Raw genomic sequence first — 17,218 nt, 5'->3', positions numbered from 1 at the left:
CAAACAAAAAATGTGTAAGCAAATAATAAAAGGTACTCAAATTTTATTCGAAAGCAAAATAATGAACTCAAAGCAAAAAAATTTTAATAATAAAACTGAAATTTAAATATTTACAAAATTCACTTCCACAATCGATGGAATTTTTTAGTTCAAGCTCAAAAAAGTAGAGGTGCTTGAATGTAGGAACTCCAAAGGAATACCATTAAGTTGTGTAATAAATCGAAGACAAAATTTGACATCACTTTTTGACCGCCTGTTTTTATTCTGAAGCATGAATGACAATAGACGAAAATTTCATCCACTGTGATAATGCTTGCGCACGATATTATTTTATCCTGTCTAGAACGGTTCAGTTGTAGCTGATAACGTAGATTTCGAATCTCTTTTTTTGTTGCACTCTTATCAAATGCGGGACCCATTGTGCACACAACTTTCTGATACTTTACACCTTATATAAATTATTGCTCACTCTAGTAATGAATTAATTACAACCTCTTTAGTCTCTCTCGGTCAATCAAAGATTTTTCAAAATATAATTCTAAATTTTCACAACGATGAGTATTTCTGATGTAATTTCTAAAGTCCTTTACGTGGATCATCTTCCAATACGTAAACCCTTTGTACGAAGATTTTGCAATAATCTTTCATAAAAAATATCGCTTCTCGAGGTTCAATTTTCTTCATTGCTAGAAATACACTAACATGTTTACAGACTATTTCCATGTAAAATACATAGAACTGTAAAAACCAGAAAGTCTAAAACTTCACCAAGGACGATTCTTTTTCATATAATCATTGCATGAACTGAAAATTAAAAATTTTAAGTTCATAACAGATCGAAGTCAGATTCCGAAAACTTAGAAATAATAATTATTTGACTATACAACTTAATAAAAAAAAAGATTAAATCTAATTCCTGTAATAAAAAAAACACTAGAACTACAGAAGAAATTCAGAAACAAAAATGAGAGTAAAAAGGACACGGTTTCAGAAGACTAAAGAGCAATATTAATCGACAGGCACTGTGATGATACCTGCTAGGTTCTAGAAAACCTAGTACACCAGTCAGGACTTGGTGAGGAACAGTGCAACGTAGATTGATAAATACAAATAATTCATTGAATGTTGACATTATTACTTTGCTCCATGACAAAGTTTGTTTTAAGCTGATAAGAAAAGATTTTTGCTTCACATACGGTGAGATACTTATATATTCTTTCTATGTGATTTTTAAGTACCAATGAGTAATTTTTGTATTTGTATTCGCTTTATTCATTTTAAAATTTAAAGAAGATTCTTAATAATAAATTGATTTGTGTTTGTGAACACTAATTTGTTGTATATTGACATAATATTACCCAAGTTGGAAAAGTGGTCTTCAAAGGCATTGACTTGAAGAACGTCTTTAATGTCTGTGTCCGCTTACTCCCTCACTTATCGATATGTCTTTATTATTATCAGTGCCAAATTTTAGTAAACTGAGTACATTTTTTAATATAATTTAATTTTAATTTATTTTTATAGATACTTTTATAATTATCAAAACACCATAATGTATAAAATATGTATATAAAATAAAAAACAAAAAATAATTGCGTACAAATTGATGCCTATTTATTTAAAGAGAAACAAAATTTACAATTTTAAGAGCACAAAAAAAGAGAATATAGAAGGACATGTTTAAAATAATTAAATGAGTAACTACGTTAAGAACTTTCAATCGTATGCGTCCGCTATGCAGGACATGGATGCAACCAGTCTTCGAGACATTTACGTAAAATGTCTTTGAAGACATTTTGGTAAAGTGTTCTATAAAGGCTTTGAAGATCGTTATACATTTGAATCGATTGGTTTTTAGGCATGTAACCATGTCTTTAAACCGTCTTCGATGACGGATCGATCCGTTCCCTGCTGGTAAGACAATTTGACATTATTGGGACTAATACATATAATGTATTCTAAAGTAAAGTAAGTTCCATTTACTTTAAAATAAAACCATCCATAGGCAGTTACTTGCGTCATGTAACTTTTGCCTTTTAGCTCCAATTTATAAGATTAGAAGAAGGCATCTGTTCGTGAAATTATTGTTATTAATAAACTAACTTAATTCTTTTTCAAACTTTATTTTTTGGATGCACATGGCAACCCTATAATTGTATGAAATAAGCCTTTTTTTGAATTCAATAAATTATTACTTCTTTGAAACTTGAACGATTCGGTCGTTTTTCATTTTTGTGTTCTCATACATTGTTTTGTTTCGCAGTGGCTTCAAAAACGCTTGAAGCCCCAACATTTGGTGACCCCGACGTGATTCGGTTGTTTTCATTTTTATGTTCTAATACATTGTTTTGTTTCGCAGTGGCTTCAAAAATGCTTGAAGCCCCAACAGCATCTATTGACTATTCAAGTCATCGCATATCATTACCTTTACAAAAATAAAAAAAATATTTGTCGATAAAAGGAAAGCATTTAATGAAAACGTGTCCTAAAAGTATCCTAAAGGACTATTAATTAGAGAGAACGGATCCGTTTCTATATGTCGAAATGTCATGAAACCATGATAGTCTAATCGAATTTATACTAGCCACTACATGTGAGTTCTATTTTTTTAGTTCTGTTTGATTCGGAACCCTCCACATATAACATAAAATTTATTTATTCATGTTCTTTTATATAATTTTATTTATATTACAATATTTTTTTGTTTTTCAAAAATAAAACTTTCTATAGAACGCATTTTTATTTTGGTTTTCCATTTTCCATTCAGAATAAGGAGTAATTTTCCTAGTCAATAAAAAAATATGATTTGGCTTATATGAAATGTGAATAGCGAATTATTGCTCTTTAACAAATAAAATATGTACAATTTTTAAGAAATATCACAATAATATAACAAAAATACATAATAAGGAAAAAACTTGAAAATAAATTTATGAGTATTTTGCCAACAATAAAATAACATGAACTCAGATTGAAATTTGAATTACGATGCCCAATATCATTTCATTTGGCTTAATATGATTTTCAGCTTTGTTTTACCCTCTTCGATAAGCTCTTGCAATATAAAATTTAATACAAATTTTATAACAAAATAATAACCGACAAATTTATAAAATAAAATATATATTACCAGAAAATAAAAATAAAAGCAAAAATAATATGAATCAACATGAAATGAAGTACGGAGGGGATACTTAGATATGTGGCATTAAATTGACGCACATGTGGCATGTGGTGAGGCACTGAAACTGAAGTCAATAGATTTTTTTGTCGGCAGATTGTTTTTTGACTTTTCACATTTTTTGGATTTTTTTCATTAAATATTTTTTGATAGCTTTTTAAAAGAAAATCAATTTACCGTGTAACAGGATATAAAAAAATAGGTAATAATCATAATCATGTGTTTTAAAAGGTTATATATTTTTTAAGTTTGCATTGGGGTAAGAGTGAATCGAGATATCGTATTACTCCATGGTTGTGGGTTTTATATAAAAAACGAAATGGGGTTGAGGTACGATTGCCTGGTATTGAAATTGTCTCGAATGGAAACTTTTAAAATAAAACTGATGAAAAATTTATTTCATATTAAATACATAAATGCATAACAGCGTTATTGCTTTAAGGAGCAAAAAACCATTTGATGAAATAGTAAGGCGGCACATTGCCCAATTTTTATGTCGATATTTTATATATTGTTTGACGTTTCAAAAAAAAAAAAACAATCGTGGTAGTATAAAATAGAATTTATAAGAGAACACAACATTAAATGAGGGCAATTATTTGACCTCATAAGAAGGGAATGGAATTTATAACAACAACAAAAAGTGATTCAGATAAAATGATATTGCTAGGTACGAATGGGTTTCATAAACAATTTTTAACTCTAATTAAGAAGCAATTATGTCATTTAATTGAGGTGAGTCATCCTCCGCCAGTCAGCCCGATTAGGTGCTTTCTGATGCCAGTTGGCAGTACCGTGCGTTCCCAAATCATTGGTCATCTGGTCCTTCCATAGAAGATGTGGACGTTCTCTACCGCGCTTTCCACCTGCAAGTAACGAATCAAATACCTTTCTAACCGGAGCACTTTATTTCATTCGCACGACATGACCAAGGCATCGTGGCCGCTGAATTTTTATGCGTTCAACAATGTCAATGTCGCGGGTTAGCTCATACAGCTCTTCGTTCGATCTAATGCGATTATAGATCTTTTGATCTATAATTGTTCTCTCTAATGCTCCTAACACCTTCTTAAGAGTTCTCACTGTTGGTAATTGTCCAAGCTGGTAATTGTCTCTGCACCATATAACAGGACAGGCATGATAAGAGATTTCTAGAGCGTAATTAATGTCTATAGAGAGACTTTATTTCACAATTGATTACTTAGACCGAAGTAACAAATGTTGACAAGTGTGATGCTTCGTTGAATCTCTAGGCTGAGGTCATTTCTGGTGTTTAAGCTGGTTCCTAAATAAACAAAGTCTTTCACAACTTCGAACTTATAATTATCAACAGTGACGTGGGTCCCAAGATGCTAAGGAGATGACAGAAAGTACTTTGTTTTGTGCCCATTTACCACAAGACCCATTTGCTTTGCTTTCAATTACCTTCAACTACTTGAAAAAAATAAAAACTCACTAATAAAAAAAAAACACTTTAAATTAAAAATCTCATCAAATTAGTCTTTTATTAACCTCTTGAAAGTGTATTGAAAAAAAAACACAATACAATAAATGCACTGCTAAACGGATGATTTCATTAATGAACATCGTTTCTAACCATATGATGATGTTCATATAACGCTAATCAGTTATCATTCTTTATACAAAGCACATGTTTTAAAATACACAATTCTCTTAACCGAATAGAATAACTGATCTTATCTATGCACTCGTACCGTTAAGAGCGCTAAAATGTCTTTAGGAGTGAATATGGACTACCTCAAGCACTACTGAAAATGTAGAGGAGCGAAGGTACAAAATTGGAAACGTATATATGCAACCTACATGAAAATTACATTTAAATCCATTAATGGCACAGTACGGTAAGTAAGCGACCAAACCGTGAATTTGTCAATTTTTTTCTCTCTCGCAATTTCTATCTAAAATATAAAACCGTGATAGAGCAAAATGCACCTTGACGCTTAACAAATAATTAAGTTTTGAAAGTCAAAAAACAAATGCTTCTACACAATTAAAGAAAACAAAAAACTTTTATAATATTAAAAGTCAATTTTAATATTGTTTTCATTTCGGTGTTTTGGTGCGAAAATTTCAACTTTTGCTTATAAAATCCTTGTGGAAGGATACAAAAAACGTAAGCGGTGTAAAATAAATTTTATAAACGTAACACTTGCGCACAATATAAATTTAATGAACTTTTTTCGTATAGTTTGTACCATTTGACAATGTTTTTATTGACAAAGTGTACAGTGTACACTGTACACTGTACAGTGTTCAGTGTGTTCAGTGTACAGTATGCAGAGTACAGTTTTCAGTGTACAGTGTACAGTGGCAAATGAACACTACTCAGAAAAAGGACAAAGGAGCAAAAAGCGCAAGCACCTAAACCGATGGAGACAGAAAATTGTGAATATTTAACTGCTCAACAAACTGAAAAACAGCATCAAATTGAATGGATAAGCGCAGAGGACAAAGTTTTTGCAATGACACAGCTCAAAATGTTTTTGATGAAAATTTAGCAAAAGAAAGGTTTTTGTATCTGAAATATTGTTTTCTAGTTCTCTAATGAAAGGAGTTTATCACGAAGTCACAAAATTTATTGTTCATCTTATATACATGAAGTGAAATACGAAAGGACAATATTACGCATAAAAACCGAAGTGGCAAATATAACTTTGATTAAAAAATAAAGAGTACAAAACAAATTAAAATGAGAGATTCGTGTATCGCGAATAAACTGAAAAAATCAATCACTATGAAAGAACAATTTCTATTATGTATAGTTTCTTTATTTCTTCAAAAAAAAATCGTGTCTAGCAAACCACACGATTCTAAAGACCGTTTTCAATAAAAGTTACCAAGAAAGCATACATACCTAACGTGAATTTTGAGTTATGTATATGTATATTTTTCAAAATACAGGGTGGCTGAGGAAAATTACAACAAAGTAAAACGCTCTATTTTGTTTATATTGTTAAATTTAATGAAAGATAAATCAAATTATGCGGAAAAACTTTCAATTTTTAAGTTCAAGTTAAAATTTATGTCAAATAGAGATGACTAGAGACTCTTTCCACAAATTCAAAAAAGTGGTATGCAATAGCAACATCAACATTAGCTTACATATCCGCTACGTGAAATGCTTGTCTGGTCCATTCTACTGAATGGCTTGGAATCTTGGACTTAAAAAATCCTGATAATGAACAAAATCGAAGCGTCTAAAATGTGGTGCTACAGACGTATTCTGAAGATTTCTTGAACGGACAAAGTTGCAAATGAAAAAGTTCTAACAAGATTAAGAGAAGATAGAGAACTTCTAAAAACTATTAAAATAAGAAAAACGTAGCATTTTGGACATATTATTCAAGGTCCAAAATATAAATTGCTGCAAAACCGAAGGCAAACGCGGCATGAAAAGAAAACAAATGTCTTGGTTGAGGAACATCCGACACTGGACTGAGTTAAGAACGATTGGAGGCAGAGAGAACTTCAAAAACATTATTTCTAACGTATTGTAGTTTATATGATTGGTCATTTTGCTCTCAATTTTAAGCTTAAGTTCATAAAAATTTAATATCATATCCTAAAGATAGAGGAAGAAGAATATGCAACGAACTACCTCTAAATTAGTCTACTGTGTTTTGATACGATACTTAACTAACAAAATTTGAATTCAAACCCGTTTTGTTTAGGTTTATTCTTCTCTTAAATATATTTCCTTAACTTATTATTAAAAAAAGAAGTGATTGTGTACTGCGACCTAAAAGATCTATTGTGTCCTTTCCTTAATTTAATTACATTCAAAAACAACCACAAATAAAAGGTAGATATCGAACCACTTTTGAAATGGAGTACCGATACGTGGACTTTATATATATATAAAGTGTATTAATATGTTCAAAAAATTTAAAAGTTTAAAATATAATTTTTACGCTATATATTTTCTTTTTATTTTTGATTTTAAATTATTCCACACTAAACTTAACAAACATGTTTAAGTATATTTCTTTACAGCAGTAATAACGACACGATCTTGATTCTTAAATAAATATCACGTTATTGCACATCCATAGCACCCTGTTCATTTTTGTGAAATGATGTGAAATTCACATTGTGAATGCATTTCAGAAGCATCACCTGAGACTTTGTCGTCTATTTACGAAGCAATTTAACTAGATATGAGCTTCATCACTACTAAAGTAATTTTCCCGCAAAATAATGGATCCATTTTAAGCTACTCCAAAACCTAACATGCAAAGATTTCTACGCAATGTATAGTGTTTTGGTCCTGGTTAAGATATAATTCTTAATAAAATATATTCACTGTGATACCGTAAGAAAGTCCAAGATCTTTAAAAATGATTGTTCGGAGATCTTATTCAGGCTTTTATTAAAAGTGCAATAATAATATTTCAGTTACATCAAGAAAAGTGACATTAAAAGCTGATTAATTTTCAAGTAAAACGTGGTCATATAGATGTACATTATTTAAAAAATAAGTTTAGAAAATATCTATACGCTATAGAACTCTATATCATTCCATCTTTTCAAACAATACTCATATTTCTTTTTAAGTATGATTTTTCTAAAAATTAGAAATGAGATATGTAATAACAAGACACACTTATATATACATTCTGTATAAAAAAATACCTCGAATTTATAATTTGAAGAACGTTTGTAAAATTATCATGTTTACCAAGACTTTTTGGCAATAAAAAAACTCAATGAATGTAATCGACCAAACACCCTACTCACCTCACTTGTTCCGAAAGCTTGTGTTACCATTTCGACCGCAGCGTATTGGGTAGATTGCGTATATAAAAGAGAAGTCCAAGAAAAATGTATAAGGGATCTAAGTATGCATTGGATGGAGTTTGCAGTTCGCAATAAAAATTTTGATGCATTGACCGTTTTTTTTGAGTTTTATAGAAAAGTTCCGGATACCTATGCATATATCCATAGAACAATGGATAAAAACAAAATAAATTTTGGTTGTTAATATAAAAAATATAACAGATTTTATTCATATTAAAAATAAACAAATCAGTTTTAATTAATTGTTACACAGCTTCAATAAAAAAAGTCTTCGTTAAATATGTTTGGGTATTATTTGAGAAATACCATATAATATTTTATATTTATTTATTTATTTATTTATTATTATTAATTAGAAAATATAAATTCGTATAATCAAGTTAAGGAAAACAAGCGCTAGCTGATAGGGCTTTCAGCTCAGATATTATAAATAAAATTTTATTGACTAGATAACAGACTTTAATATATTTATACATCAAAAGCATAGGCTGGGTAATAGGCTGGTAAGTAGATATTACTACGAATATAATTAAAAGAAAGGTAATCGTTAAGTATATGATCTATGAATGGTGTGCTATTACAAAATGGACAGTTTGATTATTGACAGTATAAAAGTTGCCACAACATCAAGCGATTTGAAGAGATTTGCTTATAATCATATTTAAGTGTAAAATTAACTAATATTTCAAAGCTATAATTTAGATACTGATACTGATAATCTCATAATTGTGTTAAAAGACTTTTAATTCTAATCTAGTAATTGAAATAGAACATAAAAAATTGTGCGACTTCAACGACATACAAAATATAACGCTATTAAAAACCATAATAATGCTTTCATTACAAAGCACTTTTTACTGATATGCTAGATAAATATAAAGGACAGATTTATTGAAGTATACAATGAAGCAAGTATTTTTAATATAAGTATATTATTTTTCAAAAGGAATATTCTTTGCATTGTAAAACTATGACACATTTATTGTATAATAATAGAAATAACAAACACTTTTTTATACTTGGAAAAAATCATAAATGTACGCTGACAAAGATAATAAAGTGACTATCTTGTTTATGTACGAAACTGTTCACCAGGCTTGTGTTCGATCGTTGAGGACAACTTTTTTCATAATAATATATATGTGGATTAAATTGATCTAAAGATCAATCTGCCAAATTTTTACCCAACACATCCATTTGGTTCGAATTCATAACCAGTGAGAAGGCTTTACTCAGAATGTTATGAGAAAATTTGATATGGTATCTTCGAAAATTCGAAGATTTGAGTTTTACGTCTAAGTGGTTGTTTTCGATTTTCATTCAAACTTTGGTTCACACTACCAACATTGTCAGCAGTACGTTTACGTTTTTGATGAGCTGGTTTCTTAAAATCACAAACTATGAACTATATGTGAACCAGTATTGTTACTACCTTGTATTGTTAATGAAACCATAAGATACAGTGAATACTCTTTGAAGTGTGTTCTTAACAAGTGTTAACACTCAGCAATCTATTTAAGAGAGCATGTTTTGTATAAAAAATAAAAACTAAGAACTAGCTCCATTGTAGAGCTTTAACAGTACATTTATGTATTCTTTCGCCGATCATTTTCTCTCAAAAAAACTTTAGCTAGAAGACTACCACCATTATGAGTTTTAGAACTCCCTTATATTTACCCAGTACCATACTATATTTGATAAGTCACCATTTCATTAGTCTTGTTTGGTATTTCCTACTATTTAAAAGTTCATTGAAATAGTACTACAACATTTTGAGTCAGGGAGTTAGTGGGAACTTTTTGTAAGTAATGAAATTAAGTGCAGTAAACTATTCAAAAAGTGAAACGCAACCTTTGGTGTCGTTAAAGTAGTATATTACACCCACTACTTTGTAGAGATAATAAGGCCTTCAGACAAATCTAGATGGCATTGAAAATAACGTGAAGTTTGGGTGTACTTCATGTCTATTAATGACGAAAACAGACAAAAAATCAGATTCTGTTTACTTATAGATACTCCTACAGTCTGTTTAAAAAAGGAAATTGTGATTCATTTAAATATATTGGAGTTAAGATATTAGAATAAACATTGCATGCTGAATAAATGTTTTTTTAAAAAAAAAGTTGCAACTATATTACAAATATGTAAATAAGTTAGCGATAAGAACACATTATAGGTTGTGCTATTAATTGTAACTCTTCCATAAGCTCTGCAAGTAGATCTGCTTTTAAAGTACAAATAAGTAACTAAATATTTCTTACGGAAATGCTAGGGCTTGCCAAGATAATAATAGTTTGCTATGGAAGTCAACAAACTAAGGAAACTTTTGGTCATTCTAAACATAGACCTTATGCTTAAACTTTTCTACTCGACAAAAATGCAGTAATATATGCCATTTTTCGTACAAAATCAATAAAAAATCGAAGTGCAAATATAGTATTCAAGTCTTGTATCCAGATGTGTGGTGTAAAAATGATGCCTATGCACTATTTAAACCAGGGCATCGAACCGAAACCGAACCGAAAACCGAATAAAACCGATATTTTTGCCGGAACGGAAACCGGAACCGAATCGATATATTTTTTTTTCTTGAACCGGAACGGTTCGATGCTGATTTAACCAAACGATACAGCTCAGCCGCTGCCAAAGCCAGCTAGGAACCGTTATTCAAAGACATTCATATTAAAACAGTTTAAATATTTTTAAATTTGGGTGCGTAAAAAGTATTTACGACTGTCTTTTGCAGTGTTTCTTTGGGATTTCTTGTACGAGTAGAGACATATTGCAAAATGTATAAAACAAAATTTTTGTACATAAAATTTCACTGCCATTAAAACGAAATTTATCAACTTGAAAAGTGCATTATTTATATGTATACAACGTATAAATCCCTTTAATAAAAAATTATATTTCAATGGATTTCGTATCCTTTTTCCTTTTCCTATTGAAATTTTATTAGAGCACTGAGTACTGAGCACTGAGTCTCTTCTTGCAAAGCATTACAGAAAGTTTTTCTTCTTTTTGTTGGTTTTGGTTTTTTAAGTAAAGATTTCTCATCAAATTCGCGTCACTCATCATTTTTGCTACTTTTTGACTGTCAATAATCCCTCTTAACGTATTTATAAACTGCATTTTGCACAGAAATTATTCACGCTCAAGTACACTTATCAAAGAATAGTAGCAGACAAAGCAATTTTTTTACATTAAAAATTAATATATAGCAATAATCAATAATAATCAATAGTCATAATAATAATAATCAGTTATTGAACTACTTTGTACTCAAATGTGGTGCACTCAAAAGCAATATTTTATGTTAAATATTAATATTGTCAATTGACAACTGAAAGGAAAGTTCACTTAATGATGAAATGATGTACTTTTATAATTTTCTGAATTTAGTTGAAACATATTCAGTCGCATATGTAGAATGTATTAAGAAGGAATTAGTACTGGAAGCAAAAATATTTCATGAAAACTCAATTTCATGACAACTCACATGCGATTTATTTGCAAATGTAATATAGGAATATAGGATGCATATCATATCAATATATACGAATATCACTGGCATTAATATACGCATGAGTTAATGCATATATACTTTTTTTTAGTAGCATTTGCCGCTTGTCATCTTGAGTAATTTTATGGCAATATATCATTTTAAATTTTTCATAAGGATGTCTATGCGAATTGCGAGTATTTTATTTTAAATAACTACCATCAATTATCTGTAGTACAAAATTATATCAGCTATTAACAGAACAACTCAATCCGAGACACTTTCAAATATGATGACAATTTAGACGATAAAGCAGTAGCTTGCAACTGTGTGTAAATGCTGTACCCACAACAAAATACTTCCAGTGTCTATGGATCACTTTATGCTCCAGTAGCTATTTGGCGAATTAAAAAAATATATATGCAAAAATAAAGTGAGACCGAAATGGAGAATATTAGGAAAAAATAAAAAAATATATATTAAAAAAAATGAAGCAATGTAAATGTAAAATTGCCGGTTGAGCTTATGATGTTATGCCTGACGTTGTTTAAAAGCTTTTCGCGCTTACAAGAGGCAATGTAATTGCTTATAAAATATGCAAAACGCCTTTCTTGCCTATTACCAACAACCAACAACCAAGAACCAACAACGCGCTCACCAAACCCTTATGCCAGGCCGGGCAGGGCAGGGCATGGCAGGGCAAGTAGTGTTGGCAGCAGGAATTGCGGAAACACCAGAACAATCAGTCATCAGCATTACCACAACGAAGAGTGGCGCAGCACACATTGCTGTTTTGCTGTCGTTTAGTTGATTTTATTTTGTAGAAATGTTTTCTTCTGTTTTTTGCTTTCTTTTCACTTTCTTCTTTTACTTTGTTTTCATTTCTTTGATTATTGGCATTTGTGTTTGTCACACCCTTTTCACACACACTTTACCAAGTGGAAAATATCTTCAAAGATTGCGGCTTTTGTGGTGCACTGGTCGTATATTAAATATTTTAAAACGTAATGTGTGCTGGATTGATGATGTATGAGTGCTAAGTACTTACCGACTTCGACTGCTTGCATGCCGGCTTCCTTGGTGTGAGTACGTGTCGGTAATGAATGTTCTACCCTAGTATTTAATGCTAAATTAGAGTTTCTTACAAGGCACAAACAACAACAAATAAGTCAAAAGCCATAAGACATAAGCCATAAGCTATAAGCTATAAGCCATAAAGTAAACGATTTATAAACATTATAAATAACAGACTAAACGAATGGAAAACTGATATGAGGAAATTCTTGCATGTTACACTAACACGACACCAAATATCAAATTTTTTTAATATCTATTTTCTATAAAAAAAATATATATTTATTTTCATGACATGACACTTGTAGATTTACAATATTATACAAGGTTCATGTTTAGTGTCGTACTACGCAATGGGCAAAGCGACCACTATTTACGATCACTAGCTAGCTATTCACGAGGCTCTAGGCCGCCTCAATTCTGTTTAATCTGCTTTCCTCAGCAACGTTTTTCGAAATGATATATCCCGATATCTTATACACATGTTGTGAGCATTACAAACCGTTAGTAATGTTAGGTGCCAACTGACATTTCCATTGAAAGATTTAACATTCAAGCATTATTCAATACTCTTCATTATTTGAGTACGGTTTGCGTTATTTACTCTACTATAACTGTATGAGACAGAATCTCATACAAAAAATTTTCACCATTCTTGAGGTGGTTATCCAAGACGAGACTACAAGGATTAATTTGCTTCTATTTTTGGAAATGGCGTTTTATTCTTTGCAACAGCAAAACGTTAGCTGTAAGGTATTTGATTACACTTAACTTGTATTTAACTGGCACTACCATTGTCAATGTTTTCTCCAGGTTGAATCACAACCTGCGCGTCAACCCGTCTGAAAAGCTGAATTGTCTATGCGTATTGAACTAATATGAACAGCGAAACTTTCCTCATAGATATATGAGGTTATGCATCGTGCGTGGAACCTATCCTATATAAAACCACGTCTGTAATTATCATCTCAATAAGTAACAGAGTAACATCGTAAAAGATATGTTTTCGTTAATTTAATATTCTGAAACAAAATCTTCAAACGATGCATTCCTGATGGGAATATGAAAGCATATCCATATGTATCGACAATATTCTATTTATTTAATTTTATAAACACCAAAACCACAATGTCTATGTTATATAACGCATAGATAATAAAGTGCTGGGTGCACTATACTAGTAGATTTTACTCCATAATTCTAAAAGTTTTGCGTTTTGAGAAGATGTTTTGTTGTTTTGGTCATGAACGCATTGCACTTTCCTAATGTATGCTCTGGGAACTAAAATTCCTATTCCCAAAATCTTAACACAAGGTTTGATACAATGCCTATAATACTGCATTGTACGTGCAGTTTACATTAGACAATAAATAACCAAGTTAACATACGTAATCTATTCCTGAATTAACTAATACAGAATTTAAATTTTATTTGTTATTATAGGTAACTCACAACAGGTAACTCCATTGTCGCAAACTTATGCAGTTTGCAAAGAGTGACTAACTCTTTTGTCCTTCTTGATCTTTGAACGCTTTCACTCATACTACTCTGCTTCTACTGCAATAAATTTCCGGTTGTATTATTACTATAGAAGTTGATTTCTTAGAGAGTTAATCGGATTGCTAACTTCTGTAGATGCATGCACATTCAGGAACGCAATAGAATCTGACTTTGTCACCCCTGCCTAGATGACTTCTGAAAACAATCCCATACTAACTTGAAGTCAACTTCTTAGAAACTTAATGCTCAAATGGCAGCTTACAGTCCTATAGTGAGATTGTGACAAGGAAGAAGATGTCGTAATGAAAATAATTAAAAGCTTTTGGCAAGAGGTTGTTGGTGTTATATCGAATATATATGTTAGTTGTATAGTTCATTAAATTAATTATAATAAAAATTAGCTGCAGTTTTTTATATATTTATTGTTATTATATAGAGAGCTTTTATAATATACTTACGGTACTGAGAAAATTACGCTTCAATTATTTCTTTTTTCATAGTTGTTTTTTAAAGTCGACAAGTGTCGCCAACGTTACTCACAATATAACAGAATTGTTTTATCTTTATTATCCTTAAATGGTATTATCAATTATTACGAATAATGTTTTCCCACGGGTTCTGCATATTTGATCCGTAACAAAAGTACTTTTGACTGAAGGTGGTACAGTACAAAATAGTTTAAAAACTATTGTTGTTAAAGGAACAGAATCACATCATATATAACATTTCCGTGTAATGGTCATTGATTGGACATTTTTGTTTTTCATAGTTTGATCACTACATGATACTCAACTCATTTCTTTGCTATATAAATACACTAATAGATTTAGTTCAAGTATCTTGTAAATAAAGAGTGAATTGATCCTTCGATGATATATTAAAATGGTGTCAAAGTGTTAGTTTTTTTAATGAGGAATAAATGACGGTTCAAAAATTGCTGAACAACTTAGTGTACGTACTAGAATGTGTGCTAAATACTTCTAGTATTTTACTGTTTATAATTGGATTCAAACCAATAAAGTAAATTTGGAATAAAATAAAATTTAAAAAATTACCTTCAAAATATTAAAAAAAAAACTAACATCAAACCACATACAAAGTAGGAGTAATAATAAATTTAATGACGAGCTTTGAAAAAAGGCGTTAATTTAAAGATAAAATGACATTTTATGTAATTATTTTCGGAAACCATTAACTGGAACATAATACCAGGCACATATGAGTAATTGTTTTCCGTAATATCAGATAACCGTTTACTAATGATTAGCAGCCCTTATGCCATTATACGGAGCGATGTGCAATACACAGTAATAGCTGTGGCTAATATGCAGTGAGGGAAGGTCTGAAGCTGTTAGCCAAATATGCTATATAACATAATTAGTTCCATTATACAAGAGTGTACTAGTTGCAGGCAACAATTCAGTAGCTTATTTTGTTAATTTATACATTAACAAGCGTAAAGCTTGTAACGTCCTTTTTAGATTTCCCAAAAGACATTGACAGCTCTAAACGTATGCGCTAATATAGTTAATAATATTAGCAGCAAACTTCGTTGCAATACTGCTAAAAGCGCTGTAATATAAGCATTTTTTCGCTGATGTCATTAGAGTGGCTTGTCAAATACTTTTACACTAGAAAAAAAATGGCAAAAAGCAAAATCAAAACAGCACGAAATTTAACTAAAATAAAGTTTTTCAACAGAAAAAATCAAAACACACAATACAACATAATAGGACTACAAGGATAAAAAGGAAAAAAAAAATGACAGAAGAGTGGCTAATTCGTCAAATGGCTAACGCAAGGCAAGCTCTAAGTACAAAAGGATTCCTCATGTGTACCACTTCGTGTTGTTTTTTTTATCCCCAAAGATTAATGTTTCGTTCGACTGTTTTTATTGCCCATTGTTTAAAGAACTTAAATAGTGTTTAACTAACCTTGAAATCTGCTCCTTTTGGTATGATTGGGATGATTTTCGGTTTTTGGCTCTGAGCTGTTACTTTTGCTTATTGCTTCAATTTTTAGCCCGACTGTTCGTTAAACGTTAAAAAATAGATTTGAAATCGCTTTAGTGATAATAGAATGCAATCTGTAATAGAAAAAAAGTTTTTTAGTTAAATTATATAAATCTTTCACTTATTTAAGTGCATGAAATTGATTTAAGGTTTATAAAATGTTTATTGGTAATTATTAAAAATGATCCATCTGAATCAGTAAAATCAAGTTAAGGTGGTATAAAGCCTTTTCGCTTTAGTCTTTATATTGTGGTATCAGAAAGCAGCTGTTGCGCCATTGGATTACTATGATGGTGTAGTTTCACTTTATATTTTTGGCCGCATGTTCTAATGACGTCTGCAACTGTTGGGATTCCGAGATCGTTGTGGATATGTACATTTTTGAGAAACCAAGGAGCGTCGATTATTTGTCTAAGTAATTTATTTTGAACTCTCTGTATTTTTTCGATTTTAGAAACACATGCTGTACATCAGAACTTTATGCCATAGGAAAATAGCAGAGAGGTTTTAAGATTGTATTGTATACCAGGACTTTATTTTCCAGTCTTAGCTTAGAGTTTTTATCAAAAAACCAATGAAGCTGCTGTGATTTCAATTGTATTTGATATTTTTTGGTTTCAATGTGCTTAGTCCAAATCAGCTTTCTGTCAAGATGAATGCCAAGAAATTTCACATCATGTGACTGGGGAATAATAATGTTATTCAACTTAACAGAGGGGCACGTTTCTTTGACATATATAAGTCATTTCATTTTATTACAAATTTCAAATTCTTTTTTTTTGCATCTGCTAATTGCATTACATTTAGTTTTTAAGATTTGACACATAATCGCCAATTTCTAATCCGAAAGATACAATTAAAAATAAAATAAAATAAAAAAAAAATTTAATTAGTAATATATACTAATCGAGCATAGCGATGTTGCACTGTTCCAATTTAAACAATTGGATTAAACATTTTCAATGCTCCAATATTTTGAAACAAGACAATGCCGTGATGGAAAATTACAAATTTGCTTGCTTTACCGATTATACATTTTTTTGAACAAATTAATTAATTGTTCTATCTACAGCTCTACCATAATCTTCTTCTTCTAGGTGCCTTGTCCGCTTCGAACGTTGGCTAACATGA

At 30.6% G+C, this 17,218-nt stretch overlaps 1 long non-coding RNA gene across 1 annotated transcript in view; it reads right to left on the bottom strand.

Moving 5' to 3' along the window:
* LOC119690137 overlaps positions 1-16,157 on the bottom strand; it is a 99,310-nt gene extending 83,153 nt beyond the window's left edge. The window contains exon 1 of the long non-coding RNA XR_005253558.1: positions 16,010-16,157. This is a non-coding gene — a long non-coding RNA (uncharacterized LOC119690137). The remainder of the gene's footprint in view (positions 1-16,009) is intronic.
* Between the last annotated feature and the right edge of the window lie 1,061 nt (positions 16,158-17,218).

Source organism: Teleopsis dalmanni, chromosome X (genome assembly GCF_002237135.1).
Source record: "Teleopsis dalmanni isolate 2A chromosome X, ASM223713v2, whole genome shotgun sequence".
Taxonomy (NCBI): Eukaryota; Metazoa; Arthropoda; class Insecta; order Diptera; family Diopsidae; genus Teleopsis; species Teleopsis dalmanni.
This window is presented reverse-complemented; position numbering and strand designations above follow the sequence as displayed.